Source organism: Eutrema salsugineum, unplaced genomic scaffold, assembly GCF_000478725.1.
Source record: "Eutrema salsugineum unplaced genomic scaffold, Eutsalg1_0 scaffold_21, whole genome shotgun sequence".
NCBI lineage: Eukaryota > Viridiplantae > Streptophyta > Magnoliopsida > Brassicales > Brassicaceae > Eutrema > Eutrema salsugineum.
Window position 1 is genome coordinate 1,178,300 of NW_006256821.1, and position 27,389 is coordinate 1,205,688.

A 27,389-nucleotide genomic window follows, 5' to 3' on the forward strand; every position below is an offset into this window, starting at 1 on the left:
TGTTGTGTCCTAACTTATATATCTTGCAACGAATGCTCGTCGCAGCTGGGCGGGAAAAGCCATATAAAGAGTGCAACACACGTGAAGAGATTTCATTGTGGTCTCAAAGCCAAAGGATATATGCTATTGCGATACATATACTAACGGGTGCGATCATACCAACACTAATTCACCGGTTCCCATCAGAACTCCGCAGTTAAGCGTGCTTGGGCGAGAGTAGTACTAGGATGGGTGACCTCCTGGGAAGTCCTCGTGTTGCACCCCTTTTTTGTTCCTCTTAATTCTTTTGTTTTTTTTTTTTGGTCTTTTCATTTGAAAAACAAGGTACTTCCGAACGATGCCATTTCTAGACCGTGTAGAACCATGCCTCCTACAGCAACTTTTCGGAAAACCCCAAGAGTACTCTCGGGCGCGCCCAAGGGTCTAAAGACCATGGGTGCGGTTTACAAGGCCAAAATTTTGAGTTTTAGACCCTCTTCCGGGCCCTTTTCTAAAACATAAGCCCCAATTTAGGTGTCGTCAAATGTGGTGTCCTAACTTATATATCTTGGCATGAATGCTGGTCGCGGCTGGGCAGGAAAAGACATATAAACAGTGCAACACACCCGAAGAGATTTCATTGCGGACTCAAAGCCAAAGGATATATGCTATTGCGATACATATACTAACAGGTGCGATCATACCAGCACTAATGCACCGGATCCCATCAGAACTCCGCAGTTAAGCGTGCTTGGGCGAGAGTAGTACTAGGATGGGTGACCTCCTGGGCAGTCCTCGTGTTGCACCATTTTTTTGCTCCTCTTGATTTTTTATTTTTTTTGGGTCTTTTCATTTGAAAAACAAGGCATCTTCCGAACGACGCCATTTCTAGACCGTGTGGAACCATGCCTCCTACAGCAACTTTTCAGAAAGCCCCAAGAGTGCTCTCGGGCGTGCCCAAGGGTCTAAAGAGCATGGGTGCTGTTACAAGGCCAAAATTTTGAGTTTTAGACCCTCTTCCGGGCCATTTTCTAAAACATAAGCCCCGGTTTAAGTGTCGTCAAACGTTGTGTCCTAACTTATATATCTTGCAACGAATGCTCGTCGCAGGTGGGCGGGAAAACCATTTAAAGAGTGCAACACACGTGAAGAGATTTCATTGCGGTCTCAAAGCCAAAGGATATATGCTATTGCGATACATATACTAACGGGTGCGATCATAACAGCACTAATGCACCGGATCCCATCAGAACTCCGCAGTAAAGCGTGCTTGGGCGAGAGTTGTACTAGGATGGGTGACCTCCTTGGTAGTCCTCGTCTTGCACCCCTTTTTGTTCCTTTCGATTGTTTTTGTTTTTTTGGGTCTTTTCATTTGAAAAACAAGGCATCTTCCGAACGACGCCTTTTCTAGACCGTGTGGAACCATGCCTCCTACAGAAACTATTCGGAAAGCCCCAAGTGTGCTCTCTGGCGTGTCCAAGGGTTTAAAGACTATAGGTGCGGTATACAAGGCCAAAATTTCGAGTTTTAGACCCTCTTCTAGGCCCTTTTCTAAAACATAAGCCCCAGTTTAAGTGTCGTCAAATGTGGTGTCCTAATTTATATATCTTGCAACGAATGCTCGTCGCAGCTGGGTGGGAAAAGCCATATAAAAAGTGTTACACACGCCAAGAGATTCCATTGCGGACTCAAAACAAAAGGATATATGCTATTGCGATACATATACTAATGGGTGCGATCATAACAGCACTAATGCACCGGATCCCATCAGAACTCCGCAGTAAAGCGTGCTTGGGCGAGAGTTGTACTAGGATGGGTGACCTCCTTGGTAGTCCTCGTCTTGCACCCCTTTTTTGTTCCTTTTAATTCTTTGTTTTTTTTTTGGGTCTTTTCATTTGAAAAACAAGGCATCTTCCGAACGACACCATTTCTAGACCGTGTGGAACCATGCCTCCTACAGAAACTTTTCGGAAAGCCCCAAGTCTGCTCTATGGCGTGTCCAAGGCTCTAAAGACTATAGGTGCGGTATACAAGGCCAAAATTTCGAGTTTTAGACCCTCTTCTGGGCCCTTTTCTAAAACATAAGCCCCAATTTAGGTGTCGTCAAATGTGGTGTCCTAACTTATATATCTTGGCATGAATGCTGGTCGCGGCTGGGCAGGAAAAGACATATAAACAGTGCAACACACCCGAAGAGATTTCATTGCGGACTCAAAGCCAAAGGATATATGCTATTGCGATACATATACTAACAGGTGTGATCATACCAGCACTAATGCACCGGATCCCATTAGAACTCCGCAGTTAAGCGTGCTTGGGCGAGAGTAGTACTAGGATGGGTGATCTCCTGGGCAGTCCTCGTGTTGCACCATTTTTTTGCTCCTCTTGATTTTTTATTTTTTTTGGGTCTTTTCATTTGAAAAACAAGGCATCTTCCGAACGACGCCTTTTCTAGACCGTGTGGAACCATGCCTCCTACAGCAACTTTTCAGAAAGCCCCAAGAGTGCTCTCGGGCGTGCCCAAGGGACTAAAGAGCATGGGTGCTGTTACAAGGCCAAAATTTTGAGTTTTAGACCCTCTTCCGGGCCATTTTCTAAAACATAAGCCCCGGTTTAAGTGTCGTCAAACGTTGTGTCCTAACTTATATGTCTTGCAACGAATGCTCGTCGCAGGTGGGCGGGAAAAGCCATACAAACAGTGCAACACACGAGAAGAGATTCCATTGCGGTCTCAAAGCCAAAGGATAAATGCTATTGCGATACATATACTAACGGGTGCGATCATACCAGCACTAATGCACCAGATCCCATCAGAACTCCGCAGTAAAGCATGCTTGGGCGAGAGTTGTACTAGGATGGGTGACCTCCTTGGAAGTCCTCGTCTTGCACCCCTTTTTGTTCCTTTCGATTGTTTTTGTTTTTTTTGGGTCTTTTCATTTGAAAAACAAGGCATCTTCCGAACGACGCCTTTTCTAGACCGTGTGGAACCATGCCTCCTACAGAAACTTTTCGGAAAGCCCCAAGTGTGCTCTCTGGCGTGTCCAAGGGTTTAAAGACTATAGGTGCGGTATACAAGGCCAAAATTTCGAGTTTTAGACCCTCTTCTAGGCCCTTTTCTAAAACATAAGCCCCAGTTTAAGTGTCGTCAAATGTGGTGTCCTAATTTATATATCTTGCAACGAATGCTCGTCGCAGCTGGGTGGGAAAAGCCATATAAAAAGTGTTACACACGCCAAGAGATTCCATTGCGGACTCAAAACAAAAGGATATATGCTATTGCGATACATATACTAATGGGTGCGATCATAACAGCACTAATGCACCGGATCCCATCAGAACTCCGCAGTAAAGCGTGCTTGGGCGAGAGTTGTACTAGGATGGGTGACCTCCTTGGTAGTCCTCGTCTTGCACCCCTTTTTTGTTCCTTTTAATTCTTTGTTTTTTTTTTGGGTCTTTTCATTTGAAAAACAAGGCATCTTACGAATGACACCATTTCTAGACCGTGTGGAACCATGCCTCCTACAGAAACTTTTTCGGAAAGCCCCAAGTCTGCTCTATGGCGTGTCCAAGGCTCTAAAGACTATAGGTGCAGTATACAAAGGCCAAAATTTCGAGTTTTAGACCCTCTTCTGGGGCCCTTTTCTAAAACATAAGCCCCAATTTAGGTGTCGTCAAATGTGGTGTCCTAACTTATATACCGCCGATAAAGGCTTCTCCGCGGCTGGGCAGGAAAAGACATATAAACAGTGCAACACACCCGAAGAGATTTCATTGCGGACTCAAAGCCAAAGGATATATGCTATTGCGATACATATACTAACAGGTGCGATCATACCAGCACTAATGCACCGGATCCCATCAGAACTCCGCAGTTAAGCGTGCTTGGGCGAGAGTAGTACTAGGATGGGTGACCTCCTGGGCAGTCCTCGTGTTGCACCATTTTTTTGCTCCTCTTGATTTTTTATTTTTTTTGGGTCTTTTCATTTGAAAAACAAGGCATCTTCCGAACGACGCCATTTCTAGACCGTGTGGAACCATGCCTCCTACAGCAACTTTTCAGAAAGCCCCAAGAGTGCTCTCGGGCGTGCCCAAGGGTCTAAAGAGCATGGGTGCTGTTACAAGGCCAAAATTTTGAGTTTTAGACCCTCTTCCGGGCCATTTTCTAAAACATAAGCCCCGGTTTAAGTGTCGTCAAACGTTGTGTCCTAACTTATATATCTTGCAACGAATGCTCGTCGCAGGTGGGCGGGAAAACCATTTAAAGAGTGCAACACACGTGAAGAGATTTCATTGCGGTCTCAAAGCCAAAGGATATATGCTATTGCGATACATATACTAACGGGTGCGATCATAACAGCACTAATGCACCGGATCCCATCAGAACTCCGCAGTAAAGCGTGCTTGGGTGATATGTTCACTAGGATGGGTGACCTCCTTGGCAGTCCTCGTCTTGCACCCCTTTTTGTTCCTTTCGATTGTTTTTGTTTTTTTGGGTCTTTCATTTGAAAAACAAGGCATCTTCCGAACGACGCCTTTTCTAGACCGTGTGGAACCATGCCTCCTACAGAAACTTTTCGGAAAGCCCCAAGTGTGCTCTCTGGCGTGTCCAAGGGTTTAAAGACTATAGGTGCGGTATACAAGGCCAAAATTTCGAGTTTTAGACCCTCTTCTAGGCCCTTTTCTAAAACATAAGCCCCAGTTTAAGTGTCGTCAAATGTGGTGTCCTAATTTATATATCTTGCAACGAATGCTCGTCGCAGCTGGGTGGGAAAAGCCATATAAAAAGTGTTACACACGCCAAGAGATTCCATTGCGGACTCAAAACAAAAGGATATATGCTATTGCGATACATATACTAATGGGTGCGATCATAACAGCACTAATGCACCGGATCCCATCAGAACTCCGCAGTAAAGCGTGCTTGGGCGAGAGTTGTACTAGGATGGGTGACCTCCTTGGTAGTCCTCGTCTTGCACCCCTTTTTTGTTCCTTTTAATTCTTTGTTTTTTTTTTGGGTCTTTTCATTTGAAAAACAAGGCATCTTCCGAACGACACCATTTCTAGACCGTGTGGAACCATGCCTCCTACAGAAACTTTTCGGAAAGCCCCAAGTCTGCTCTATGGCGTGTCCAAGGCTCTAAAGACTATAGGTGCGGTATACAAGGCCAAAATTTCGAGTTTTAGACCCTCTTCTGGGCCCTTTTCTAAAACATAAGCCCCAATTTAGGTGTCGTCAAATGTGGTGTCCTAACTTATATATCTTGGCATGAATGCTGGTCGCGGCTGGGCAGGAAAAGACATATAAACAGTGCAACACACCCGAAGAGATTTCATTGCGGACTCAAAGCCAAAGGATATATGCTATTGCGATACATATACTAACAGGTGCGATCATACCAGCACTAATGCACCGGATCCCATCAGAACTCCGCAGTTAAGCGTGCTTGGGCGAGAGTAGTACTAGGATGGGTGACCTCCTGGGCAGTCCTCGTGTTGCACCATTTTTTTGCTCCTCTTGATTTTTTATTTTTTTTGGGTCTTTTCATTTGAAAAACAAGGCATCTTCCGAACGACGCCATTTCTAGACCGTGTGGAACCATGCCTCCTACAGCAACTTTTCAGAAAGCCCCAAGAGTGCTCTCGGGCGTGCCCAAGGGTCTAAAGAGCATGGGTGCTGTTACAAGGCCAAAATTTTGAGTTTTAGACCCTCTTCCGGGCCATTTTCTAAAACATAAGCCCCGGTTTAAGTGTCGTCAAACGTTGTGTCCTAACTTATATATCTTGCAACGAATGCTCGTCGCAGGTGGGCGGGAAAACCATTTAAAGAGTGCAACACACGTGAAGAGATTTCATTGCGGTCTCAAAGCCAAAGGATATATGCTATTGCGATACATATACTAACGGGTGCGATCATAACAGCACTAATGCACCGGATCCCATCAGAACTCCGCAGTAAGCGTGCTTGGGCGAGAGTTGTACTAGGATGGGTGACCTCCTTGGTAGTCCTCGTCTTGCACCCCTTTTTGTTCCTTTCGATTGTTTTTGTTTTTTTGGGTCTTTTCATTTGAAAAACAAGGCATCTTCCGAACGACGCCTTTTCTAGACCGTGTGGAACCATGCCTCCTACAGAAACTTTTCGGAAGCCCCAAGTGTGCTCTCTGGCGTGTCCAAGGGTTTAAAGACTATAGGTGCGGTATACAAGGCCAAAATTTCGAGTTTTAGACCCTCTTCTAGGCCCTTTTCTAAAACATAAGCCCCAGTTTAAGTGTCGTCAAATGTGGTGTCCTAATTTATATATCTTGCAACGAATGCTCGTCGCAGCTGGGTGGGAAAAGCCATATAAAAAGTGTTACACACGCCAAGAGATTCCATTGCGGACTCAAAACAAAAGGATATATGCTATTGCGATACATATACTAATGGGTGCGATCATAACAGCACTAATGCACCGGATCCCATCAGAACTCCGCAGTAAAGCGTGCTTGGGCGAGAGTTGTACTAGGATGGGTGACCTCCTTGGTAGTCCTCGTCTTGCACCCCTTTTTTGTTCCTTTTAATTCTTTGTTTTTTTTTTGGGTCTTTTCATTTGAAAAACAAGGCATCTTCCGAACGACACCATTTCTAGACCGTGTGGAACCATGCCTCCTACAGAAACTTTTCGGAAAGCCCCAAGTCTGCTCTATGGCGTGTCCAAGGCTCTAAAGACTATAGGTGCGGTATACAAGGCCAAAATTTCGAGTTTTAGACCCTCTTCTGGGCCCTTTTCTAAAACATAAGCCCCAATTTAGGTGTCGTCAAATGTGGTGTCCTAACTTATATATCTTGGCATGAATGCTGGTCGCGGCTGGGCAGGAAAAGACATATAAACAGTGCAACACACCCGAAGAGATTTCATTGCGGACTCAAAGCCAAAGGATATATGCTATTGCGATACATATACTAACAGGTGTGATCATACCAGCACTAATGCACCGGATCCCATTAGAACTCCGCAGTTAAGCGTGCTTGGGCGAGAGTAGTACTAGGATGGGTGATCTCCTGGGCAGTCCTCGTGTTGCACCATTTTTTTGCTCCTCTTGATTTTTTATTTTTTTTGGGTCTTTTCATTTGAAAAACAAGGCATCTTCCGAACGACGCCATTTCTAGACCGTGTGGAACCATGCCTCCTACAGCAACTTTTCAGAAAGCCCCAAGAGTGCTCTCGGGCGTGCCCAAGGGACTAAAGAGCATGGGTGCTGTTACAAGGCCAAAATTTTGAGTTTTAGACCCTCTTCCGGGCCATTTTCTAAAACATAAGCCCCGGTTTAAGTGTCGTCAAACGTTGTGTCCTAACTTATATATCTTGCAACGAATGCTCGTCGCAGGTGGGCGGGAAAACCATTTAAAGAGTGCAACACACGTGAAGAGATTTCATTGCGGTCTCAAAGCCAAAGGATATATGCTATTGCGATACATATACTAACGGGTGCGATCATAACAGCACTAATGCACCGGATCCCATCAGAACTCCGCAGTAAAGCGTGCTTGGGCGAGAGTTGTACTAGGATGGGTGACCTCCTTGGTAGTCCTCGTCTTGCACCCCTTTTTTCTTCCTTTTGATTCTTTTTTTTTTTGGGTCTTTTCATTTGAAACACAAGGCATCTTCCAAACGACGCTATTTCTAGACCGTGTGGAACCATGCCTCCTACAGAAACTTTTCGGAAATCCCCAAGTGTGCTCTCTGGCTTGTCCAAGGGTCTAAAGACTATAGGTGCGGTATACAAGGCCAAAATTTCGAGTTTTAGACCCTCTTCTAGGCCCTTTTCTAAAACATAAGCCCCAGTTTAAGTGTCGTCAAATGTGGTGTCCTAATTTATATATCTTGCAACGAATGCTCGTCGCAGCTGGGTGGGAAAAGCCATATAAAAAGTGTTACACACGCCAAGAGATTCCATTGCGGACTCAAAACAAAAGGATATATGCTATTGCGATACATATACTAATGGGTGCGATCATAACAGCACTAATGCACCGGATCCCATCAGAACTCCGCAGTAAAGCGTGCTTGGGCGAGAGTTGTACTAGGATGGGTGACCTCCTTGGTAGTCCTCGTCTTGCACCCCTTTTTTGTTCCTTTTAATTCTTTGTTTTTTTTTGGGTCTTTTCATTTGAAAAACAAGGCATCTTCCGAACGACACCATTTCTAGACCGTGTGGAACCATGCCTCCTACGGAAACTTTTCGGAAAGCCCCAAGTCTGCTCTATGGCGTGTCCAAGGCTCTAAAGACTATAGGTGCGGTATACAAGGCCAAAATTTTGAGTTTTAGACCCTCTTCTGGGCCCTTTTCTAAAACATAAGCCCCAATTTAGGTGTCGTCAAATGTGGTGTCCTAACTTATATATCTTGGCATGAATGCTGGTCGCGGCTGGGCAGGAAAAGACATATAAACAGTGCAACACACCCGAAGAGATTTCATTGCGGACTCAAAGCCAAAGGATATATGCTATTGCGATACATATACTAACAGGTGCGATCATACCAGCACTAATGCACCGGATCCCATCAGAACTCCGCAGTTAAGCGTGCTTGGGCGAGAGTAGTACTAGGATGGGTGACCTCCTGGGCAGTCCTCGTGTTGCACCATTTTTTTGCTCCTCTTGATTTTTTATTTTTTTTGGGTCTTTTCATTTGAAAAACAAGGCATCTTCCGAACGACGCCATTTCTAGACCGTGTGGAACCATGCCTCCTACAGCAACTTTTCAGAAAGCCCCAAGAGTGCTCTCGGGCGTGCCCAAGGGACTAAAGAGCATGGGTGCTGTTACAAGGCCAAAATTTTGAGTTTTAGACCCTCTTCCGGGCCATTTTCTAAAACATAAGCCCCGGTTTAAGTGTCGTCAAACGTTGTGTCCTAACTTATATATCTTGCAACGAATGCTCGTCGCAGGTGGGCGGGAAAACCATTTAAAGAGTGCAACACACGTGAAGAGATTTCATTGCGGTCTCAAAGCCAAAGGATATATGCTATTGCGATACATATACTAACGGGTGCGATCATAACAGCACTAATGCACCGGATCCCATCAGAACTCCGCAGTAAAGCGTGCTTGGGCGAGAGTTGTACTAGGATGGGTGACCTCCTTGGTAGTCCTCGTCTTGCACCCCTTTTTTCTTCCTTTTGATTCTTTTTTTTTTTGGGTCTTTTCATTTGAAACACAAGGCATCTTCCAAACGACGCCATTTCTAGACCGTGTGGAACCATGCCTCCTACAGAAACTTTTCGGAAAGCCCCAAGTGTGCTCTCTGGCTTGTCCAAGGGTCTAAAGACCATGGGTGCGGTTTACACACGTGAAGAGATTTCATTGCGGTCTCAAAGCCAAAGGATATATGCTATTGCGATACATATACTAACGGGTGCGATCATACCAGCATTAATGCATCGGTTCCCATCAGAACTCCGCAGTAAAGCGTGCTTGGGCGAGAGTAGTACTAGGATGGGTGACCTCCTGGGCAGTCCTCGTGTTGCACCCTTTTTTTGTTCCTCTTGATTCTTTTTTTTTTTTTTTGGGTCTTTTCATTTGAAAAACAAGGCATCTTCCGAACGACGCCATTTCTAGACCGTGTGGAACCATGCCTCCTACAGCAACATTTCAGAAAGCCCCAAGAGTGCTCTCGGGCGTGCCCAAGGGTCTAAAGACCATGGGTGCTGTTACAAGGCCAAAATTTTGAGTTTTAGACCCTCTTCCGGGCCATTTTCTAAAACATAAGCCCCGTTTTAAGTGTCGTCAAACGTTGTGTCCTAACTTATATATCTTGCAACGAATGCTCGTCGCAGCTGGGCGGGAAAAGCCATATAAAGAGTGCAACACACGTGAAGAGATTTCATTGCCGTCTCAAAGCCAAAGGATAAATGCTATTGCGATACATATACTAACGGGTGCGATCATACCAGCACTAATGCACCGGATCCCATCAGAACTCCGCAGTAAAGCGTGCTTGGGCGAGAGTTGTACTAGGATGGGTGACCTCCTTGGAAGTCCTCGTCTTGCACCCCTTTTTGTTCCTTTCGATTGTTTTTTTTTTTTGGGTCTTTTCATTTGAAAAACAAGGCATCTTCCAAACGACGCCATTTCTAGACCGTGTGGAACCATGCCTCCTACAGAAACTTTTCGGAAAGCCCCAAGTGTGCTCTCTGGCATGTCCAAGGGTTTAAAGACTATAGGTGCGGTATACAAGGCCAAAATTTCGAGTTTTAGACCCTCTTCTAGGCCCTTTTCTAAAACATAAGCCCCAGTTTAAGTGTCGTCAAATGTGGTGTCCTAATTTATATATCTTGCAACGAATGCTCGTCGCAGCTGGGCGGGAAAAGCCATATAAAGAGTGCAACACACGTGAAGAGATTTCATTGCGGTCTCAAAGCCAAAGGATATATGCTATTGCGATACATATACTAACGGGTGCGATCATACCAACAATAATTCACCGGTTCCCATCAGAACTCCGCAGTAAAGCGTGCTTGGGCGAGAGTTGTACTAGGATGGGTGACCTCCTTGGTAGTCCTCGTCTTGCACCCCTTTTTTGTTCCTTTTGATTCTTTTTTTTTTTGGGTCTTTTCATTTGAAACACAAGGCATCTTCCAAACGACGCCATTTCTAGACCGTGTGGAACCATGCCTCCTACAGAAACTTTTCGGAAAGCCCCAAGTGTGCTCTCTGGCTTGTCCAAGGGTCTAAAGACCATGGGTGCGGTTTACACACGTGAAGAGATTTCATTGCGGTCTCAAAGCCAAAGGATATATGCTATTGCGATACATATATTAACGGGTGCGATCATACCAGCATTAATGCATCGGTTCCCATCAGAACTCCGTAGTAAAGCGTGCTTGGGCGAGAGTAGTACTAGGATGGGTGACCTCCTGGGCAGTCCTCGTGTTGCACCATTTTTTTGTTCCTCTTGATTCTTTTTTTTTTTTGGGTCTTTTCATTTGAAAAACAAGGCATCTTCCGAACGACGCCATTTCTAGACCGTGTGGAACCATACCTCCTACAACAACTTTTCAGAAAGCCCCAAGAGTACTCTCGGGCGTGCCCAAGGGTCTAAAGACCATGGGTGCGGTTTACAAGGCCAAAATTTTGAGTTTTAGACCCTCTTCCGGGCCCTTTTCCAAACAAAAGCCCCGGTTAAAGTGTCGTCAAACGTTGTGTCCTAATTTATATATCTTGCAATGAATGCTCGTCGCAGCTGGGTGGGAAAAGCCATATAAAAAGTGTTACACACGCCAAGAGATTTCATTGCGGACTCAAAACCAAAGGATATATGCTATTGCGATACATATACTAACGGGTGTGATCATAACAGCACTAATGCACCGGATATCATCAGAACTCCGCAGTAAAGCGTGCTTGGGCGAGAGTTGGACTAGGATGGGTGACCTCCTTGGTAGTCCTTGTCTTGCACCCCTTTTTTGTTCCTTTTGATTCCTTTTTTTTTTTTGGGTCTTTTCATTTGAAACACAAGGCATCTTCCGAACGACGCCATTTCTAGACCGTGTGGAACCATGCCTCCTACAGCAACTTTTCGGAAAGCCCCAAGTGTGCTCTCTGGCTTGTCCAAGGGTCTAAAGACCATGGGTGCGGTTTACAAGGCCAAAATTTTAAGTTTTGGACCCTCTTCCGGGCCCTTTTCTAAAACATAAGCCCCGGTTTAAGTGTCGTTAAACGTGGTGTCCTAACTTATATATCTTGAAACGAATGCTCGTTGCAGCTGGGCAGGAAAAGCCATACAAACAGTGCAACACACGAGAAGAGATTCCATTGCGGTCTCAAAGCCAAAGGATAAATGCTATTGCGATACATATACTAACGGGTGCGATCATACCAGCACTAATGCACCGGATCCCATCAGAACTCCGCAGTAAAGCGTGCTTGGGCGAGAGTTGTACTAGGATGGGTGACCTCCTTGGAAGTCCTCGTCTTGCACCCCTTTTTGTTCCTTTCGATTGTTTTTTTTTTTTTTTGGGTCTTTTCATTTGAAAAACAAGGCATCTTCCGAACGACGCCATTTCAAGACCGTGTGGAACCATGCCTCCTACAGAAACTTTTCGGAAAGCCCCAAGTGTGCTCTCTGGCATGTCCAAGGGTTTAAAGACTATAGGTGCGGTATACAAGGCCAAAATTTCGAGTTTTAGACCCTCTTCTAGGCCCTTTTCTAAAACATAAGCCCCAGTTTAAGTGTCGTCAAATGTGGTGTCCTAATTTATATATCTTGCAACGAATGCTCGTCGCAGCTGGGTGGGAAAAGCCATATAAAAAGTGTTACACACGCCAAGAGATTCCATTGCGGACTCAAAACAAAAGGATATATGCTATTGCGATACATATACTAACGGGTGCGATCATAACAGCACTAATGCACCGGATCCCATGAGAACTCTGCAGTAAAGCGTGCTTGGGCGAGAGTTGTACTAGGATGGGTGACCTCCTTGGTAGTCCTCGTCTTGCACCCCTTTTTTGTTCCTTTTAATTCTTTGTTTTTTTTTTGGGTCTTTTCATTTGAAAAACAAGGCATCTTCCGAACGACACCATTTCTAGACCGTGTGGAACCATGCCTCCTACAGAAACTTTTCGGAAAGCCCAAGTCTGCTCTATGGCGTGTCCAAGGCTCTAAAGACTATAGGTGCGGTATACAAGGCCAAAATTTCGAGTTTTAGACCCTCTTCTGGGCCCTTTTCTAAAACATAAGCCCCAGTTTAAGTGTCGTCAAATGTGGTGTCCTAACTTATATATCTTGGCATGAATGCTGGTCGCGGCTGGGCTGGAAAAGACATATAAACAGTGCAACACACCCGAAGAGATTTCATTGCGGACTCAAAGCCAAAGGATATATGCTATTGCGATACATATACTAACAGGCATTTATCTTCATGTGTTGCGAGTTAACCAAGTCGCAAGACCATCTCGCAGCATTCAGGGCTCCTCGAACCTTTTCACATTCATAGGAGAGTAACTTCCAGGATACTGGTCCGAATGGTGTGATTTCAGTTTCAGTGGATAGAAGACTCAGACATCTTCAAATTTGTTGAAGGAACCTTCGGTGCTTGGGGAGTGGAAGGTTTCCTGGAGGGTTCATCTTTGCAGTGCATTGACACGATCAGAAAGAGGCTTCTAGACATGCGTCCATTCCAGAAACGATATCTTCTTGCTCATAGCTCAGAATTGAATGATCTCAGACGTTCTGGAAAGAGGACTCAAATATCTCGGATTCTGGTGAAGGCCCTGTAAACTGATTCGGTCTGGAAGTGCACCGTCCTTCGCATTCTTCGGAGCTCATCGGGTCGGTCCAAAACGGCAGCGAGACAGGAGTTCCTTCCGACGAGCTTAACTCTCTGCTCACGCCTCCAAATCCTATGATTCCACCTGATCTGGAACCATGATCCAATATTCTCCAACTTTGATGAAGCATCCGACAGCTGAATCGAACCGGAAGGTTCTCCGGACAGGCGATTTCGGAAATGTGTCTGCACCCGGAAATTTTGGCCAAGAAATTTTGGCCGAGGAATCCACCCGCGGTACATGCAAATTGCCGAGGAAAACCTTCCTGCGGTACGTGAGAATGGCCGAGAACCTCCAAAAACCCATTTTCACCATCTTTCAAGCCCTTATCACCATTTCTCTTCCTGGATTCACCTTTTCAACTCCAAATAGCTCCAAATACACCTGATAAACACTCAAAACATGCAAAGACTCATTGGGACCTAATGCAATCTCCTAAGTCCTAAAACAATGCCTAAAGACCTAAAATGCATGAGATAAGACATGATTTGGACTAAAATATGTACACTAAAAGATGTAATTTATGAATATATCAACTCCCCCACACTTGTCCTTTGCTTGTCCCCAAGCAAAAACAGCAAATGAGAGAAAGAGGTTGGATGCATTGGGAGTTCATATTCCTAAATGAGAGAGTGTATCACTAAAAGAATTCAAGGCTCACTGTCCTACTTGCTAATTCTAAGATGCATTGCAAACAAGATTACTCACAAAACTTTAGCCATACTTATCAATGAATGAATCAAGCTCAAGCTTAAGTTTTTTCACAAACAGCCATAGTTCCAACCTTTTGACATTCATTAAAGCTCCTGTGAATCATGCTTATGCAAATCATGTGAACTCACTTGTCTTGGGACAGGGTCATGAGACAAAGATGATCTCATTTAACGTTTTGGCTTCCATTTAGCTCAAGGTATCACTCAAGAAGGAATAAACTTTAACAGAATGCTAAGGGTAAAAGGCAACTGGTGCATACAAGAGCAGAATCCCATCTACCCAATGCCCCAAAATAATCTTTCAGCTTAACTCTACTCCCATGAAGATTACATCCTAGCTACTCCTCTCTCAAGACATTCATTGTCTTATCAACCCTCTCCTCACTTCACTCTCATTCTTCTTCTCACCATGGGCTTCATATTTTCAACTTTAAACTCAGGTTTTGGGGTCTGAATATTCCACTTAGCTCTTTCTCATATAACACTTTCTAGCCTCATTTCTTTTCTTTTCAAACACTTGAGCCTTTCAGGCTTCTTTTCTTTTCTTTTACTTAGAGGCAAGACTTTCCTTTTCAAAACATAAGAGCTTTTCTTTCTTTACACAGCAGACCCCAAACCTCTTTCTTTTCTTTTCCAACCCCTGGTTTTCATCTCAAACTTCCTCTTTTCCACTCAGTGTTTCTCAAGAACTCTTCCTAGCCTACTCTAGACTCATGATGTTGAGCTAGATCTACATGAGACTCTACTCTTGTCGCCCTAAACCCAACACTTTCTGTCAAGTTTATTCAGAAAAAGGCATCACATCTCACACTATAGTGTTTCAGGCTTCAAGGAAGGTTTGGTTAAAGGCAGGGAACTGTCTCAAAGTGAGAGAACAGATATTTGAGCTAGCAAAGAGTGGTAAAAGGGATAAGAGAGCTCAAATATTTTAAGGGTACCCATGAGTTCACAATGACATGCACAAGCAATGATAATTAGATTGTCAAATTAAGGTTCTCACTTAGATAAGGCTGGACTAATCAAAGCTTGATTCACTCAACAAGTTCCAAGCATGGATCAGTCTTGATTGCATTCTTGTTTACATGCAGCAAAGAACTAGAAACTAGGGCAGTGAACCGAATTCTTAAACTGATATGCTCTCAAGGAAAAACCTATCATTACTCCCGCATTGATGCAGCCTACATGAATATGCAACTAGACTCAATCCTAGAAATGAGAATGCAACTACATGATCATTTTTTTGTGAAAATTTTTCAGATTTTTCAATTTTTTTTTTTTGTTTTTTTATATGCACTTAGATGAAACTACATGAATGCATTCAAGAATGAGACTCAAGACTCAAAGTATAAAATAAGAACAGAGAAAACATGATTAGTAAAAGATGAAACTCCTCCCCCACACTTAAATAACACAGTCCCTTGTGTTATAAAAGCATGAGAAAGGAGTTAAAGCAAAGCAAACAAGTAAAATGCAAAAGAGAAAAGAAAATCTACATGCATATGTACAAGGTGTGGAGTGTTACCTAAGAGCTGTGGAAGTCTGACCCTAATGAGTAAGAGGGGTTTGAAGTGTGACCGGTGATATATTCATAAATTGCATCATTAGGTGTACATATTTTAGTCCAAATCATGTCTTATCTCATGCATTTTAGGTCTTTAAGCATTGTTTTAGGACTTAGGAGATTACATTAGGTCCAAGAGAGTTTTGCATGTTTTGGAGTGTTAAACAGGTGCTTTTGGAGCCAATTTGGAGTGGAGGATGTGATTCAGATGAAGAAATGGAGTTGGAATGATCAAAAATGGTAAAAAGGAGCAATTTTGGGTTTCTCGGCAAAATGCTGTACTGAAAGTCGAAGATCCTCGGCCAAAATCCTTCCCGCGGGTAGCTTTCTCGGCCAAAAACACGTACCACGGTCAAGTCTCTCGGCCAAAAATCCCGGGTGCAGATACATTTCCGAAATCGCGTCACCGGAAGATCTTGCCGGCCGATTCAGCTGTCAGAGTCTTCATAAAAGTTGGCGATAACTGAGTCAAGAGTTCAGAACAGTTGGAATCAAAGCATTTGGCCCACGGATCTGAAAGATATGGTAATCGGAAGACAGACCTCTCTCGCATCCATTCCGGAACAATCCGATACTCCTGAATGATCGCCTGTCCGGGGAACCTTCCGGTCCGATTCAGTTGTCGGGGGCTTCATCAAAGTTGGAGACGATTGGATCATGGTTCCATAGCAAGTGGAATAATGGAATTCGGACGCGTGAGCAGAAAGTTGAGCTCCTCGGAAGAAACCCCTGTCTCGCTGCCGTCTTGGACCGACCCGATGAGCTCCGAAGAATGCGAAGGACGGCGCACTTCCAGGCAGATTCAGTTTCCGGGGTCTTCATAAGAATCAGAGATGTTTGAGTCCTCTTTCCAGAACGTCCAAGATCATCCAATTCAAATGTATGAGCAAGAATTTAACGTCTCCGGAATGGACACATGTCTAGACGCCTTTCTCTGATCGTGTAAATGCATTGCGAAGATGAGCCCTCCAGGAAGCCTTCCACTTCCCAAGCGCCGATAGTTTCTTCACCAAAGATCGAGCTGAATGAGTTATCTTTCTCATGGAACTGGTTTCAGGTCATTTGGAGTTACGAGCTGAAAGTTACACTGAACAGAAGAGAAGCTGCTCAATTCGGGTTTTAAGAGATGCAACTGTAAGCTAAGTGCTGTGTCCTACCTCGGCGTGAATACCTCGGCATGTATGCCGAGGAGGCAGTTTACGAAGCCTTGGGACTATACCTCGAGGTAGGACTTCGGCCTTTCAACACCGAGGCTCCCTTGATCACCAAAATGATCCCCAAACGACTAAGTGTTGAAGCAGACCTTGGTGTGAACCCTTCAGCATGCTATGCCGAGCTCCTATGTTACACAAACCTCGGGTACCAGGCACCTCGGCATGTATGCCGAGGTCCTCATCTCTCCAACCCAGATCACAAACAAATCCTCTTCACGTTTCAAAGCTTTAACCGGATCAAATGCCAAGTCTCATGCATGTTCTTCAAGTGTTCATCAAAGTTTCAACCCAGCACATGACCCCCTGGTGTATGGCCCTCGGTGTGAGACTTCTTCAGATGGCGAGGGGTGGCTCCAGCAACCCAGAAAGTGCGGGTCAGTACCCAGTTTGTCCTGGGCTGACCCGGCCCACACCCTTTTATATAAATAGTTTTTAGAGACTAAAACCCTAGTTATGCTTTATCTTATCCTCTAATCTGCCTCTTTTTGTTTTCTCTCTGCTTCTTAGTGTAAAAACGAGTTTGATCAAGAGATATCTAGCAGATTTAATCATCTTAAAGCTGTTTCTTATCATCTAATCATCTCATCTCTGCTTCTAATCATGATTAACACCACCTCTTGCAAAAGAAATGGTGTGTTAATCATGATTAGTGAGTAGTTATCTTTTAAGCTTCTAGGTGTGTAGATTAGGGTGCTTAGATGATCGGTTTATGATGTTTAGGTTCTAGATTCTCATCTCCTTTCCTTAGTTAGCTGCTCTTAATGCTAGATCTTTGCACATCACTCTGATCTAGACCTTAGTCATTTCTCCACCCACAAGGTGTTTGATGAAATGTCTGAATGAGCTAAGCTAAGGGTTTATGCCTTTTTCATCATGGGAATGATTTGTTAAATGCATGAATGACATATTAGAACTGTTTCTTAATGCTCACTGATTCATATTTCACAAATGATGATTTGGTTTGAAAGTGGATTAGTGTAGAGATTAATGCCTTCATGAGAGGATTAGTCTAGATTTGAGTTCTAAGTTAATTGGTTTTGAGATCATGTGATTGCTTGTTGCTGCTTTCTGTGTAAGATTCGGTCTCCTTGAAATAGAAACCGTTTGGTCATTATTAGACTTGATACTTTATGCTTGTTGATTGCTTGATCTTGCTTAAGGTGAATTAATCTTGATTAAGTGATTTACAAAGAGTTTATTGTCATGGGAATGAATTAATCTGATTTTGAAGTCTAGACTAAAGAGTAACTTGCATTGCATTATTGTTCTTAGCATCATGAATAAATCTCTAAAGCACCCTAATCAATGATCACATCTAGAGGTTTAGCTTTCTCTTTGTTTTGAATCTGAGTCTTTGTTTTGTTGTCTTGTTGCTTGTTCTTAAATTACTGCTTGTTTTTTGTTTACTTTATATTTTAGATCACCTTGTTACCAACTCATCCGCTTGTTAGACTTGAATTAAGATAGCTCCTCATAGTTCTAGTGTCTAGAATCTCTCCATTTGGATTGATACCTCAAGTGCTACAATGACATGAGTAGTTGAGGAATTGATCAAGGATTGAAAAATTCCTGCTATCAACCGGATGGTGTCTCCCAGGAGTGATGGCTTGCCTCATCAGAACCGTCGTCAAGATCCACCCATGTTGTGCCATATGTGACCAGGGCTGTGCAGTTCATGGAACTCTCTCCAACTTCCTCTCTGTTCCTTGGTGACACCGGTGTTGGAGATCCACCTTTGCAAGGGTTTTCAAGCTTCTTGATCCTCTTCTTCATCTCCTTGATGCACTTTGCCATCTTGTGGATGGTTTTGTCTTGGTACTTGCACCATTGTTGGAGAACACCAATCTTTTGTTGAGCTCTAAACCCTGATGTGCCTGGCTCCTCCCAGTTGTAATCATCAAAGTGATATCTGTTTCCACCAAAACGTTTTTGAGGTGGAGGCAGACCAGCATCTTGAGCACCAGCAGCACTTGTAGTAGCATCTTCAGCGGTTGCTTTCTTTTCCTTGGAGGCTTCTTCTCTGCAAACTTTCTTGTACTTGAGGATTGGTGGATCAGTTTGGACATTGTATAGCTCTTCCTTCAGCAAGAAGAAGTGAATGTTCCTCTTTACTTGGACTGTGGTGATGGAGGGATTGGGCAGGAGAGTTTGGGATGGCTCATTAATGAGAGACTTGAAGTTGTAAACTACCTTGGCACCAACTCTTCCTTGAAGGAAACCGGTCTTACACAAATGGGCTTCATTAATCAGATCAAACCTTGCCTTGTTCTCCTTGAATCTGTACCCCTTGGCCTTCAAGATCTTTGTTACAACCCATCCATGGGTCAGCTTTGCATCTTGCTTTGTTGAACCCCAAATGCACTTTTTGTAGAACATCAAAGACCTTGCTAGTTAAGAGGCAAGGCAAGGTGTGTAAGCATACCCTTCATAGGGCTCCCCATTTTCATGAGTTGGCATCAACTGTTTCAGTCCCACACCAAGGAGCATCAGATCACCTTTGTGAACTCTTCCAACATCAATATTGAAGTAGAAGCTGTGAGAGAGAATCTTGTGTACATATCTTAGCACTGGATTCCTTATCCAAGAGGATTTAGCTGCTCCAGCTGTGTACTTCCCAGAAGCAATTGATCTCCATAGAGCCTGAACATCTTCTTTTCTGAGATTGACCTGGTTGGAGAGAGGAACGTTTCTAGGTGCAGAAAACCCAAATATCTCATTCAGTTCCCTGAATGACAATGTATAGTCCATTCCTTTCACAGTAAACTTCATGTGTCCAAGTCCATCCCCTTGAAGAATTCTTGAATCCCTTGGGTAGTATATAAAAGCTTCAAAAGAAGCCAAGAACTCTTGAGACTCCTCTTCATATGCGATCTCTCTCATCTCCAAAAGTGACTCAATGCCCATGTTCCCAAGCAAAGCTTTGACATCTTCATAGATGTCAATCTTCTTCAGAAAGTCCACATCAGGGAACCTCCCTTGCTGGACCTCCATCTGTTGAAACTTAGCCAAATAATCAGGTGTTTCTGGTTCAGTTTTCTTGATCCTCTTTGAACCCTCTTCAATGGTGCCTTGGGAACCACCAGCTGAGCTGCTTGAGCCACTCTCAGTCTTTTCATCATCAGATACCACAGCCAACTCTTTCCCTTTCTTCTTGGAACCAGAAGCAACCACCAATGCTTTCCCTTCATGCCTTGCTCTTTTTGGCGCTTGATCACATTTTCCTTGCTTTGTGATTTTCTTTGCTCCTTGACATTTTTCTCTTGGCTGTGAAGACCCTGAGACCAAACCCTTGCCCTTGGATGCAGTGCCCTTCTTCTTGGCTAGAGAGTTGGTTCTTTCAGTCATCTGCCAAGAAATTCTCAAAAACAATGTTAGCACAAGATCAAGTTTCACAAAGTTCTTCAAAATTTTGAAAACATTTGTTGCAAGAATCGATTTCAAAAACATATGAACAAGTTTTCTCAAGCCAAGCATCAATCCAATAAGTTCATAGCAATTCAAAAACAAGAGTGCAAAGCAAGGACTCAGCAAGAAACAAGTTCATTTCTTTTCCAAGAAAAATCAATTTTTCATGAATTAACTTGCAACAATTTTCAAAACTCAAAAACAATGAATCACCAACAAAGTGCTCTGTTTTCCATGACTATCTAGCACCCTTGCATTTATAAAAATAATTCCAAGGTCTAAAACAACCTATCAAAATCGATTCCACATCTTGAAGTTCAAAAATCACCATTGAAGAACATGGAAAAAGATGAATTTTAACAAAGTGAATACCTTGGGATTATGATGCAAAGAGTTCGAAATGCAATCAGGATGATGTTAACAACTCAGAAACGAGCTCAGAGCACTTTGAATCAACGAATTTGGTGGAGAAATGAGAGAGTTATGATGAAAACAATGGAGAGAAATGAGAGAAAAGGAGCAAACTCGTGGTTTTGGTGAGGAAGAGAGAGTGTGGGACAAGGTCAAGCCTTTTGACTGGTGGTCAAAAGATCTATTTTGACCAGTCAAGGCTTTGACCTGTCATTTTCTCGTTGACTGGCCTCCTTTCTCTCCGTGTGCGACCTGGAACCGTCGTGACCGAGCCGCACGACCAACTCGGTGTAGAACAGGCAATTTTTTTGTGCGACTTGGTCTTTGATCTTTCTGTCCCGCATGCCCAAGTCGCAGTAAAAACACTTCTGCACGGTTTAGTCTCTTCTCCATGCTGCGACCTGGCGTGAACTCTTGATGACCCGCAAGACCATCTCGGCTTAAAACGCGAGTTCTTGTGCGACCTGGTACCTAATGTGTCTAACCCGCATGACCAAGCCGCGTGTTTTCACACTTAGATGATTTTCTGGTTCCTTCACAATGTGCGGCCTGGGACCTTTAGTAACCAGCTAGCATGACCAACTCGTTGTGAATTGCGAGCCTTCCTGCGCCTTGGGCTTCCTTGATCTAGGTAGCACAATCAACTCGCAAGCTTTGGGACTTAGGCCGTCCTGGATCCCCTTTTTTTTTTAATTGCGGCCTGGGCTCTTGAACACCAACTAGCATGATCAAGCCGTTGTGAATTGCGAGTGTTAGTGTGGCTTGGTCTTTCCTTGATCCAGGCCGCACGACCAACTCACATGATCTTGCACTTAGTCGTCTCGGCCTTTCTTCCCTTTGTGTTGCCTGATCTCTTCAAGTTTAAACTGCATGCCCACCTCGCATAATCTGGGACTTAGACACTTCGGGCACCCTCTCCTGGTGTGCGCCTTGATCCTTCTTGGTCCTTCTCGCACGCCCATGCCGGTGTGAATTGCGAGTCTTCATGCGGCATGGGCTCTCCTTTGCTGAGCCGCACGCCTAAGTCGCATGATCAGGTCCTTAGGCTTTTCGGTCTCTTTTCCTCCTGTGCGGCTTGGGCTTATTGTGCATCAGCTAGCACTCCCAACTAGGTGTGAAATGTGAACCTTCATACGGCCTGGTCTTCTCTTGTTTCAGGCCGCAGGACCAACTCGCAGACTTTGGTCCTTAAGCCTCTCGGCATAATTTTCTCCTGTGCAACTTGGTCTCTCCGTGAATCAGGTCGCATGACCAAGTGGGTGTAGTTTACGAGCCTTCCTGCGGCCTGGTCCTTTCTTTTTCTGAGCCGCATTCCCAGGTAGCACTCAGGCGTTCTCCAAGTTTTCAGGCCTCAAAGGCTTCTCTCAGCCTTCTCACATGCTCCATTCCATTTATCACTGAGCCATGGCCTTCAAAAATCACCTAGAACCTGAGACCAACTCACAAAACCCATCAAAAAGTTCTAAAACATAAAAGAAAAGAAAAGAAATCAAAAGAACTATGTACAAGGATAAGCTTGGGGTGTCTCCCAAGAGCACTTTGTTTAAAGTCTCTAAGTTTGACTTTGGAAACCTGTTTAACAGGCTGGTGGTGGATCAAGAAAGGGAACTGATGTAGCTTCCTCCTTCCTTTGTGAGACCAGATAGTGTCATTTACCACAAACTCTTGACCATTCTTGCCTTCTAACACAACAGCTCCATATAGCCTGACCTCAAGAACTTTAAATGGACCAGACCATCTAGACTTAAGTTTTCCAGGAAACAACTTAAGCCTAGAGTTGAACAGCAACACTAGATCACCTTCCTTGAACTCCCTTTTCAGAATCTTTTGGTCATGCAGAGCCTTGGTCTTTTCTTTATAAATCTTGGAGCTCTCAAAAGCCGCCAGCCTGATCTCTTCAAGTTCATGGAGTTGAATGACCCTTTTCTCTTGAGCTGTCTTGATATCAAAGTTCAGCAACTTCACAGCCCACAAAGCCTTGTACTCCAGCTCAACAGGAAGGTGGAAGCTCTTCCCATATAGCAGATTGAAAGAAGATGTACCAATTGGAGTTTTAAAGGCAGTTCTATATGCCCACAATGCATCATCTAGCCTTTTGCTCCAATCTTTTCTGCTTGAGCTAAAAGTCCTCTCAAGAATGGCCTTGATCTGTCTATTAGATACTTCAACCTGGCCACTAGTTTGAGGATGATAAGGAGTAGCTACCTTGTGTTTCACTCCATCCTTTCTCAGCAATCCTTCCAAGGTCTTGTTCACAATATGAGATCCTCTATCAGAAATGACAACCCTTGGTACTCCAAATCTTGGGAAGATAATGTTCTTGAACAACTTCACTACTACTTTGGAATCATTGGTAGGGGAAGCAATAGCCTCATGATATATTCATAAATTGTATCATTTAATGTACATATTCTAGTCAAAATCATGTCTCATTTGCATGCATTTTAGGTCTTTAGGCATTGTTTTAGGACTTAGGAGATTGCATTAGGTCCAAGAGAGTTTTGCATGTTTTGGAGTGTTAAACAGGTGCTTTTGGAGCCAATTTGGAGTGGATGATGTGATTCAGATGAAGAAATGGAGTTGGAATGATCAAAAATGGTGAAAAGGAGCAATTTTGGGTTTCTCGGCAAAATGGTGTACTGAAGGTCGAAGGTTCTCGACCAAAATCCTTCCCGCGGGTAGCTTTCTCGGCCAATAACACGTACCGCGGTCAAGTCTCTCGGCCAAAATCTCCGGGTGCAGACACGTTTCCGAAATCGCCTGTCCGGGGAACCTTCCGGTCAGATTTAGCTGTCGGAGTCTTCATAAAGGTTGGAGATAATTGAGTCAAGAGTTCATAACAGTTAGAATCAAGGCATTTGGACCACAGAACTGAAAGATATGGTAATCGGAAGACGAACAGGTCTCGCACTCATTCCGGAGCAATCCGATACCCCTGAATGATCGCCTGTCCGGGGAGCCTTCCGGTCCGATTCAGACGGCGGGTGCTTCATAGAAGTTGGAGAGCATTGCATCACGGTCTCTTAGCAAGTAGAATCGTGGAATTCGGACGCGTGAGCAGAGAGATAAGCTTGTCGGAAGGAACCCCAGTCTCGCAGGTATTCCGGACCGAGCAGATCAGTTCTAAAGGATGCGAAGGACGGTGCACTTCCAGGCCGATTTAGTTTCCGGGTCCTTCATGAGAACCATAGACATTTGAGCCTTCTTTCCAGAACGTCCAAGAGCATTCAATTCGGATCTATGAGCAGAAAGATACAGTCTCCGGAATGGACACATGTCTAGACGCCTCTCTCTGGTCGTGTACATGCACTGCAAAGATGTGCCCTCCAGGAAGCCTTACACTTCCCAAGCACCGAAGCTTTCTTCACAAAAGTTGGAGATAAATGAGTCCTCTGTCTTCTGCAACCGAAATCATTCAATTCGGACAAGTCTCATAGGAGTTACACTCTCCGGAATGCGAAGTGGTCTAAGCTGCTCTGGATGCTGCGAGTTGGAGAGGAAGGAGACCAAGCCGCAGCAACACTCGCAAATCACTCCGACTTGAGCCTGCGACCTAGGTGCAATAGAGACCAACCCGCACAGTTTGTACATTCCCCAGAAACCGCCTTAGCCCTGCGAGTTGGAGAGGAAGGAGACCAAGCCGCAGCAACACTCGCAAAACACTCCTACTTAGGCGTGCGGCTTCACAAGACAAGTCTTCATCACAAGACAAGTCTTCATCTACTGCGACTTAGGTGTGCGACCTGGGACATACTGGACTGACCCGCAGGATTTCCACTTACCCAGTTTGTCCTGGGCTGACCCGGTCCATTAGCACTTAGTATATATAGTTTTTTGGGAGAAAAACCCTAAGATCATCTTCTACTTAGTTTTCTCTCTAGTTTTCTTTCCTTTTTAGTGTAAAAACGTTTTTGATTAAGAGATATCTGAAGGGATTTGATCATTCGAAGTCTGTTTCTTATCATCTCATCATCTCATTTCTACTTCTAATCATGATTAACATCATCTCTTGCAAAAGATTAGATGTGTTCTTCATGATTAGTGAGTAATCATCTTTTAAACTTCTAGGTGTGTAGATTAGGGTGCTTAGATGTTTGATTGGTGATGTTTAGGGTTTAGATTCTCATTCCATTTCCTTAGTTAGTTGCTCCTAATGCCAGATTTCCTTGGGAAAGTGAAATCTGGGTTCATAGGCATTTCATGCACCAAAAGTGTTTGATGAAATGCCTGAATGAGCTAACTTAAGGGTTTATGCCTTTTTCATCATGGGAATGATTTGTTAAATGCATGAATGACTTATTAGAACTGTTTCTTAATGCTCATTGATTCATATTTCACAAATGATGATTTGGTTTGAAAGTGGATTAGTGTAGAGATTAATGCCTTCATGAGAGGATTAGTCTAGATTAGAGTTCTAAGTTGAAATGTTTGAGATCATGTGATTGCTTGTTATGTCTTTCTGTATAAGATTCAGTCTTCTTGGTTGAGAGATTGTTTGGTCACTTATTAGGCTTGATGCATTATGCTTGCTGATTGCTTGATTATATCTAATGGTTGTTAGACTTGATTAAGTGATTTGCAAAGGGATTATTGTCATGGGAATGAATTAATCTGATTAAGAAGCCTAGACTAAAGAGTAGCAAGTGTTGCATTATGTTCTTAGCATCATGATTCAATATCTAAAGCACCCTAATCAATGATCACATCTAGAGGTTTAGCTTTTATCATTTGCTTAATCACCATCATCTTGTTTTGTTTGCTTGCTTAGTTCATTAATCATAGCTTGTTTGTTTCTTGTTTTAAGCTTTCTTGTTGCTGGTTTCACAAAACTCATCTTTGATTACTTGACTTAAGAACCTATCACATAAACTAGTGCCTAACTACCACACATATGGATTGACACCCCTTATACTACTTTGACAAGGGGATTGATAACCCATCTAAGGCTTTAAAAACCTTAGTTATCACCTCAACCAACTTGGACACATAGTCCACAGCAACTAGTATATACTGATTCCCATAAGATGAAATGAAGGGCCCCATATAGTCAATTCCCCAGCAATCGAAGATTTCAACCTCTAGAATTGGATTTTGAGGCATCTCATTCCTCTTTCATATGTTCCCATGCCTCTGACAGGTATCACATGATGAAACAACTGGCTGAGCATCTTTGAACATTGTGAGCCACCAAAACCCACTCTGAAGAACCTTGGCCACAGTCTTGAATGCTCCCATGTGACCTCCAAAAGCTGAACCATGACACTCTTGCAACACAGGTTGCATCTCCTCCTCAGCAAGACACTTTCAATACAGCTGATCTTTGTTCAGGACATACAAGTAGGGCTCATCCCAATGGTATCTTTGGACATCTCTGAAGAACTTCTTCCTGTGGTAAGCATCAAGTTCAGGTGGGTCCACTCCACAAGCAAGAAAGTTCACAATATCAGTAAACCAGGACATTCTCTTTTCTTGGATGCTATCCACTTCTTCAAACTCCAAATAAGAGTGGAGCACCATCAGTGATTCCTCAGGAAGACTGTCATTAAGAGGGACTTCAGAGTCTACTCTTAACCTAGAGAGATGGTCTGCAGCTCCATTCTCTATACCTTTTTTATCTTGTACTTCCATATCAAACTCCTGAAGTAGAAGAACCCATCTCAATAATCTTGGCTTAGCATCTTTCTTGGTCATCAGATACCTGATGGCTGCATGATCAGTATATACAATGACTTTTGATCCCACCAGGTAGCTTCTGAATTTATCTAAGGCAAAGACTATTGCCAACATTTCCTTCTCAGTGGTAGCATACTTCTCTTGGACAGAGTCAAGTGTTCTACTGGAATAAAAGATGACATGAAGCTTCTTATCTTTCCTCTGGCCAAGTACAGCTCTAACTGCAAAATCAGATGCATCAGTCATAACCTCAAAAGGAAGGGACCAGTCTGGGGCTTGGACAATTGGTGCACTGACTAATGCATCCTTGATCATCTTGAAGGCCTCTTCACACTCAGCATCAAAGATGAAATTAACTTCTTTACACAACAGCCTTGTCAAGGGTCTGGCTATTCTTGAGAAATCTTTGATGAATCTTCTGTAAAACCCTGCATGCCCAAGGAAACTCCTTATCCCTTTGACTGAAGTGGGAGTTTGCAGATTCACTATCACTTCCACCTTTGCTCTGTCAACCTTTATGCCCGTCTCAGATATCTTATGCCCAAGTACAATTCCTTCCTTCACAATGAAGTGGCATTTTTCCCAATTCAACACCAAGTTATGCTACTCATATCTCTCCAAGACCTGTTACAAATTAGAGAGACAATCTGAGAAGGAGGAGGCATAGACACTAAAATCATCCATGAACACCTCCACCTTCTCTTCAGTTATGTCCGAGAATATATGCATCATGCAACGTTGAAATGTGGCAGGGGTATTACAGAGACCAAGAGGCATGCGCCTGTATGCAAATGTGCCATAAGGGCATGTAAATGTTGTTTTCTCTTGATCTCGGAGATCTATGGGGATTTGAAAGAAACCCGAGTACCCATCAAGAAAACAAAAGAAGGGGTGGTTTGCAAGCCTCTCTAACATTTGATCAATGAAAGGCAAAGGAAAATGGTCCTTCCTAGAGGCTGCATTGAGCTTTCTATAGTTTATACACATTCTGTGTCCTGTTACAGTCCTAGTAGCTATCAGCTCATCCTTCTCGTTTTTAACCACTGTGATCCCACCCTTCTTGGGCATAACATGAACAGGAGATACCCATCTTGAGTCAGAGATTGCGTAAATTATCCCTGCCT

At 43.7% G+C, this 27,389-nt stretch overlaps 22 non-coding genes and 3 pseudogenes across 22 annotated transcripts; all 25 read left to right on the forward strand.

Annotated features, from left to right (window-relative positions):
* The first annotated feature begins 145 nt into the window (after positions 1-145).
* On the forward strand, positions 146-264 carry LOC112086268. The gene has a single exon (XR_002899390.1). It is a non-coding gene; the product is annotated as a 5S ribosomal RNA (ribosomal RNA).
* A 405-nt stretch (positions 265-669) lies between these two features.
* LOC112086251 lies at positions 670-788 on the forward strand. Its single transcript, XR_002899373.1, has one exon. It is a non-coding gene; the product is annotated as a 5S ribosomal RNA (ribosomal RNA).
* A 400-nt stretch (positions 789-1,188) lies between these two features.
* On the forward strand, positions 1,189-1,307 carry LOC112086356. Its single transcript, XR_002899476.1, has one exon. It is a non-coding gene; the product is annotated as a 5S ribosomal RNA (ribosomal RNA).
* A 402-nt stretch (positions 1,308-1,709) lies between these two features.
* Positions 1,710-1,828, forward strand: LOC112086357. Its single transcript, XR_002899477.1, has one exon. It is a non-coding gene; the product is annotated as a 5S ribosomal RNA (ribosomal RNA).
* Positions 1,829-2,232: 404 nt separating this feature from the next.
* LOC112086279 lies at positions 2,233-2,351 on the forward strand. Its single transcript, XR_002899401.1, has one exon. It is a non-coding gene; the product is annotated as a 5S ribosomal RNA (ribosomal RNA).
* A 401-nt stretch (positions 2,352-2,752) lies between these two features.
* LOC112086352 lies at positions 2,753-2,871 on the forward strand. Its single transcript, XR_002899472.1, has one exon. It is a non-coding gene; the product is annotated as a 5S ribosomal RNA (ribosomal RNA).
* A 403-nt stretch (positions 2,872-3,274) lies between these two features.
* Positions 3,275-3,393, forward strand: LOC112086358. The gene has a single exon (XR_002899478.1). It is a non-coding gene; the product is annotated as a 5S ribosomal RNA (ribosomal RNA).
* A 407-nt stretch (positions 3,394-3,800) lies between these two features.
* LOC112086349 lies at positions 3,801-3,919 on the forward strand. Its single transcript, XR_002899469.1, has one exon. It is a non-coding gene; the product is annotated as a 5S ribosomal RNA (ribosomal RNA).
* A 400-nt stretch (positions 3,920-4,319) lies between these two features.
* LOC112086377 lies at positions 4,320-4,438 on the forward strand (annotated as a pseudogene).
* Positions 4,439-4,839: 401 nt separating this feature from the next.
* LOC112086359 lies at positions 4,840-4,958 on the forward strand. Its single transcript, XR_002899479.1, has one exon. It is a non-coding gene; the product is annotated as a 5S ribosomal RNA (ribosomal RNA).
* Positions 4,959-5,362: 404 nt separating this feature from the next.
* Positions 5,363-5,481, forward strand: LOC112086360. The gene has a single exon (XR_002899480.1). It is a non-coding gene; the product is annotated as a 5S ribosomal RNA (ribosomal RNA).
* Positions 5,482-5,881: 400 nt separating this feature from the next.
* On the forward strand, positions 5,882-5,999 carry LOC112086373. Its single transcript, XR_002899493.1, has one exon. It is a non-coding gene; the product is annotated as a 5S ribosomal RNA (ribosomal RNA).
* A 401-nt stretch (positions 6,000-6,400) lies between these two features.
* LOC112086361 lies at positions 6,401-6,519 on the forward strand. Its single transcript, XR_002899481.1, has one exon. It is a non-coding gene; the product is annotated as a 5S ribosomal RNA (ribosomal RNA).
* A 404-nt stretch (positions 6,520-6,923) lies between these two features.
* Positions 6,924-7,042, forward strand: LOC112086290. Its single transcript, XR_002899412.1, has one exon. It is a non-coding gene; the product is annotated as a 5S ribosomal RNA (ribosomal RNA).
* Positions 7,043-7,442: 400 nt separating this feature from the next.
* On the forward strand, positions 7,443-7,561 carry LOC112086362. The gene has a single exon (XR_002899482.1). It is a non-coding gene; the product is annotated as a 5S ribosomal RNA (ribosomal RNA).
* A 401-nt stretch (positions 7,562-7,962) lies between these two features.
* LOC112086363 lies at positions 7,963-8,081 on the forward strand. The gene has a single exon (XR_002899483.1). It is a non-coding gene; the product is annotated as a 5S ribosomal RNA (ribosomal RNA).
* Positions 8,082-8,484: 403 nt separating this feature from the next.
* LOC112086371 lies at positions 8,485-8,603 on the forward strand. The gene has a single exon (XR_002899491.1). It is a non-coding gene; the product is annotated as a 5S ribosomal RNA (ribosomal RNA).
* Positions 8,604-9,003: 400 nt separating this feature from the next.
* Positions 9,004-9,122, forward strand: LOC112086364. The gene has a single exon (XR_002899484.1). It is a non-coding gene; the product is annotated as a 5S ribosomal RNA (ribosomal RNA).
* A 247-nt stretch (positions 9,123-9,369) lies between these two features.
* LOC112086345 lies at positions 9,370-9,488 on the forward strand. The gene has a single exon (XR_002899465.1). It is a non-coding gene; the product is annotated as a 5S ribosomal RNA (ribosomal RNA).
* Positions 9,489-9,892: 404 nt separating this feature from the next.
* On the forward strand, positions 9,893-10,011 carry LOC112086379. The gene has a single exon (XR_002899494.1). It is a non-coding gene; the product is annotated as a 5S ribosomal RNA (ribosomal RNA).
* Positions 10,012-10,412: 401 nt separating this feature from the next.
* LOC112086374 lies at positions 10,413-10,531 on the forward strand (annotated as a pseudogene).
* A 247-nt stretch (positions 10,532-10,778) lies between these two features.
* On the forward strand, positions 10,779-10,897 carry LOC112086365. Its single transcript, XR_002899485.1, has one exon. It is a non-coding gene; the product is annotated as a 5S ribosomal RNA (ribosomal RNA).
* A 401-nt stretch (positions 10,898-11,298) lies between these two features.
* Positions 11,299-11,417, forward strand: LOC112086376 (annotated as a pseudogene).
* Positions 11,418-11,820: 403 nt separating this feature from the next.
* Positions 11,821-11,939, forward strand: LOC112086257. Its single transcript, XR_002899379.1, has one exon. It is a non-coding gene; the product is annotated as a 5S ribosomal RNA (ribosomal RNA).
* A 404-nt stretch (positions 11,940-12,343) lies between these two features.
* On the forward strand, positions 12,344-12,462 carry LOC112086372. The gene has a single exon (XR_002899492.1). It is a non-coding gene; the product is annotated as a 5S ribosomal RNA (ribosomal RNA).
* The last annotated feature ends 14,927 nt before the right edge of the window (positions 12,463-27,389 follow it).